The 5,096-nt window shown below is 38.1% G+C and overlaps 1 protein-coding gene across 1 annotated transcript in view; it reads left to right on the top strand.

Moving 5' to 3' along the window:
* Nucleotides 1-4,215: 4,215 nt before the first annotated feature.
* Nucleotides 4,216-5,096, top strand: part of LOC140940944 (polyunsaturated fatty acid 5-lipoxygenase-like) — a 63,713-nt gene continuing 62,832 nt past the window's right edge. The window contains exon 1 of the mRNA XM_073389907.1: nucleotides 4,216-4,295. The gene's annotated coding sequence lies outside the window, so the exon portion shown is untranslated. The remainder of the gene's footprint in view (nucleotides 4,296-5,096) is intronic.

The following is a 5,096-nucleotide window of genomic DNA, read 5'->3' as shown; positions in this document are numbered from 1 at the left end:
ACGGGTTGAAATGCTAAACGTGTTATATATCCTAGAAGCGCTCAGGCATAATGATATCATGCCAGGACTTCTACCTGGATGAACCAGAAAGGATATAGAACAACTACCTAATTGTTTTTTTACGGCTACGGGTTGAAATGCTAAACGTGTTATATATCCTAGAAGCGCTCAGGTATAATTATATCATGCCAGGACTTCTACCTGGATGAACCAGAAAGGATATAGAACAACTACCTAATTGTGTTTTACGGCTACGGGTTGAAATACTAAACGTTTTATATATCCTAGAAGCGCTCAGGCATAATAATATGCCAGGACTTCTACCTGGATGAACCAGAAAGGATATAGAACAACTGCCTAATTTTCTTTTTACGGCTACGGGTTGAAATGCTAAACGTTTTATATATCCTAGAAGCGCTCAGGCATAATAATAAGCCAGGACTTCTACCTGGATGAACCAGAAAAGATATAGAATAACTGCCTTTTTTTCTACGCGTCGAAGGTCTAAACGTGTTATTCTTAGAAGCGCTCAGGCTTAATAATATGCCAGGTTTTCAGCGACTGATCTTAGCTGATTTTGCGGTGCGTAAGAATGGATAATTTACCCGACTTGTAAACAGATATTTCCTTCAGCCGATTGTGTCTCATGCAGGAGAATGTCATGTCTGCGTTGTTTTGTTTCTAATGAAGTTTTATCAAAGAAAGCTTAAGCGAAAATAGGGAGATCGCAATTTATACTCTTACGAACTATAAATTAGGGCTGACCTGGAAGACGCGTTGAATTGTGCCGCCATCCTTCAAAATATAATCTTGCTGCGTTTAGGGAGACAATTTCCTTTTCCATCCAGATTTACTTGGTATATGTGTTTGCGAGAATCTTCAGACAAAGAATTGGGTATACACTGATTCGAATGGCTTGGCGATACTAGGTGCTTAAGTCTACTTACCGATTACAACATGTTTTGGAAGTATTGAGAAGAGGTTGTCACAGCGTTCTCGAGCGAACACGGCGCGACCTGGATTGATAAAATTACCATTACATGCAGCTATCATGCCAGTGATTTCTCCTTTCGTCGCATAGTGAATAGTTTGTGAGCACATCCTCGACTCTCGAAACATTTGTCTTGCGCCGCTATAGAAGTTGCTTCTCCCGCGAACCATAGGTAGTTTTCCCGCTTAACATAATGTTTGATAATTTATGCAAAAGTGACCTCGTGAAAGTCAGCAGTGCATTAATCGACTCAACAATAAACAGACTTCCTACAGGGTTTTGAACACGGTTTTAATTAAAGTACTCTACGAGCGCTGCGGTAGTTGACCGCAAAAGTGTTACGGTGATGGATACTCAACTGGATGATTACGTCACTTCATAGCAACCAGACGGTACGAATTTTTTAACTTCCGGACTTTATAATTATTGGAAAACTCTATTTGTGGGACCCTAGGAGCAAACAAATCCGTCCAAACATTTATGGATTTAGAGCCAAGATCATTGCTAAATATGAAACAGAAGAAAAAATCAGCAACAAAGAATTTTTTAAAAGTAAATGGATACTGACGCCTTATCTAAGTTAACTGTATTAACTCCGTATTATTTCATTGCCCTGTTGTACTTTTTTATAATTTCTTTTAGTCCTGTAATAATTTAACAATTAATTTTGCATTACTCTGTTAATGTCTATTGTTAAAGTGTTTTTTTTGTAGTATTGTAAATGTAATTATTTAATGTGATTATCAATAAATATATTTAAAATATAAATAAATAAATAAATAAATAAAAAATGCTTCGTTCGCCTCGTTTGGCTCATAAATCGCCTGCTATTACGTTATGCAGGCTAGAGACGGATGATAAGATTTCAAATGTTCTGGGCGTTAAATTAGAAGCTACAAACATACCGATGAACTTTTGAAAACTGTTAAGTTTTTCGTGAATGTAAAATCATCTCAGTTCGGTCAAAGGAATATGTACAGGGATATTCAATTGGCTTAGAATTCCGTTAAGTGCTATTTATTATGCATAGTTGTTTCGACTCCATTCATGTGAAACAGTATGAGATTGCTATATGCATAATAGATTTATGGGGCTGCACTGAAATCTCACCAAAAGTTCGTAGTGGTGCTGCTCACGGTTTCAATGTTGAGAAAAATTTGAACACGTGTGTTGTTGAACATAATACATTTTCCGATATTGCTGCGAAAATTGTATAGGTAAACTACAATGAATAACTTTGGCTGTTTTGCACTACACTGACAAACAACTTCTTAATTTCACCAAGGTATGTATCAGGTACGCCATGTGAAGTATCCCTTCTCCAGCACGCCAGTCCTGCCTGTAAAGTGTCAAGAAATGCTGCCTTAAATCAGAACAAGAAGATCTGGACCTTAAAACATGATCCAGATTTACATGGCTTTGCCTTACTGAATATGACCTCTGAGCAGCTGGGAGCTATTGCTTTGCAAGATCCCTTTATACGATACTACGCTTCGGCATATCTTCAATACAAGCAAGCAGCCACGAAATCCTCTGCCTTGTACATAAATACAACCGCTGGTCAGGAAATCACGGAATTATCGGAATATCTGAAGTTGTCAGCGTTTTTTCAGTCGGCTCTAGAACCTGCAATTGGCGTAAGTATGTTGTTTTGTTATTCAGAGACCGAGTTCAACTGCATAAAACCTTAAGTCAGATGTAACTGCCAACGTCTGACATTCAGTCAAGAGTGAACGGGGCTGAATGTCAGGTTATATGCGCTGGTGATGTAATAAATCTGATATTTGAATTTTAAAATCGCCTCCGTGACGTCAGTGTATTGCTAGAGTAAACTGATGTTACAGCGGCCAACTTAGTTGACGCAAACAATATCGTGTTCCTTTGCTCAGTGAGAATTTTTGAATTTAAAACACTCTTTGTCCATGCAAATATTATGCAAAGAAAGTAATGTATTGTTTTGTCAATTACGCATGACTAGCCCACCATGTTGTCTGTGTTCCCTGATTGTATATGTTAAATTTCCTGTCGTAAATTGTAACTGTCGTGCCATTATTAAGAAACGTGGTTTTCTTTTTCTTTTGACGCAATGGAAATTAATGACAGTTAAGTCAGTATTAAAACAAAAGAAAAATTCTTAGCCCATCATCAAGTACTTCGACAGTGTATCTCTTTATGCAACAAGCCTTCCAGATGACACCACTACCACACACCGTTCAAATCTGAAAACTGAAATCCACTTTTAAATTAGTTTCCTGAGTTTCTTTCTTAACCTTGAATTACAAAATTAGAGCGGTTTACCATATGATGACCCCGTCTATTTACGGATGAGAAATAGGAAAGGCTTGTTGTTTTTGTTGTTTTGCTTTTTCTTTCTTTCTTTTCTTTCTATTATAAAGTGAACGTCGATCTATTTTCGAAAACGAGGGATTATAACATGCGTCTTATGGCGTCGCGAAATGTCGGTTTTTTTCCTGATACTATTTTTCGCGTACAAGTACCGGGTGGAAATATTGTCTCTTCTTCATGCGTGACATTTTTTGGCTTATCTCAGTCTCTACACTGGTGTACTTGCAAGGCAAGATAACGTGTCGGATAATTCAGAAGATTTAAAATAGACGCCTACAGAAGGGTACTTTGGGCTACACTTTGTAGTGGTCTAATATATTTTGGAAGGTATAATGCTTATCTCACCTGTTGCATGCTTAGTGTATTACTACTCCTACCCCACTTCCTGATCATCCGTCCGATATTTTAGTGACCTTACGATCCGACAACGGCGACGTCCATGCAAACGTCGCTGAAAAATAGACTCCGCATTCTTTTAAACCATTTCGCGATTATCCCAAGTTACTTAAAGGAAGGGAATTGAATTTATGTTGGAGCTGAAGAGAAGGGATAACGCCCGAGTTCAGACAGATTAGAGATGGTAGAATTTATCGCCTTGCAGTTCCCGTCCTCAAAAAAAAAAACTTATAATCTGGTCATTTCACGTTGTAGTCGTGCAGGCACGGCTATTGCTCTTTGACGCTGCCGTTGCCGTCGCCGTCGTAGTTTCGTAGGGTCCCTTTTGCCTCTTTGACGGAGACGACGAAAACTAATTTTTAATTGGGCTGTGCCGGCGGCCCAATAATCAGACAGCAAATAGACTTTGATATTTGTTACCATTAGGAGTATGCTCGGCTGCCATCACGATATGAAGCCTTCGTCGACAAGCCCGAGTGGATAAACGACAAGCACTTTACTCAGCAACGCCTAGCAGGTCCCAATCCCCTGTCGCTAAAGCGGGTGACAGTTCACGGACAAGGTACGCCACTGCCTACGCGACCAATTGTAGTTCTTAAACAAAGTATATCTTCAAATCTCTTCTCAAAGGGTAATTAATTTTCTGCGTACAGGACGTTCAAACGATGTGGGTACTCTAAAAGTTACCTTTCAGTAGAGGGATAGAGATGGAAAAAATTAATCATCAGAATAACTCAGTGCCAATGACGTTAGCAGAACAAATAGTACTCGGAGGCTTGCTTTCAACACACTTAAACTTTATAAGGAACGTATTATAGGACATCCTATTAGGTATAAGGTACTTTCAGTTAGGTATTGTTATAAATGGAATGATCGGGTTCTATTTCTTTAAACTCGCTCAATCGATCTAAAAGATGGTTCTCCATTTAATTTTTTGCTAATCTACCTAAACTTTTCATATATTAACCAAAAATGATTTAAAGTACCAGGAGGTTGTGACTTTGCTGATCCTTAACATCTAAACAAGTCCCCTTAAAAAGTGTCAAAGAGAATCGTCCCTGTTTATTTATAATTACAGTCAGTGATGGAAAAAATCTGCCAACCTGTAGATCGATTTCACTTTCGTGATCAGTGGCTATGCAAATTTCTGCGAACAAAAAAAACGTTTTTGCACGAGAAAAGTGCTAAATTACCACTTGGATTATTTTTGACACTCGATCTACTTGGTTCTATTATTGGTGAGGTAAGTAAAATGTAAGGAAATGAAATTAAATAAAATAAAACAAATTAAAAATTAAACGGTTACCCGTAAATTAGCCATCACCTCATTGAGGTAAAGACACTCTTCAACTGATTTTGGTTT

Source organism: Porites lutea, chromosome 6 (genome assembly GCF_958299795.1).
Source record: "Porites lutea chromosome 6, jaPorLute2.1, whole genome shotgun sequence".
Classification (NCBI taxonomy): domain Eukaryota; kingdom Metazoa; phylum Cnidaria; class Anthozoa; order Scleractinia; family Poritidae; genus Porites; species Porites lutea.
This window is presented reverse-complemented; position numbering and strand designations above follow the sequence as displayed.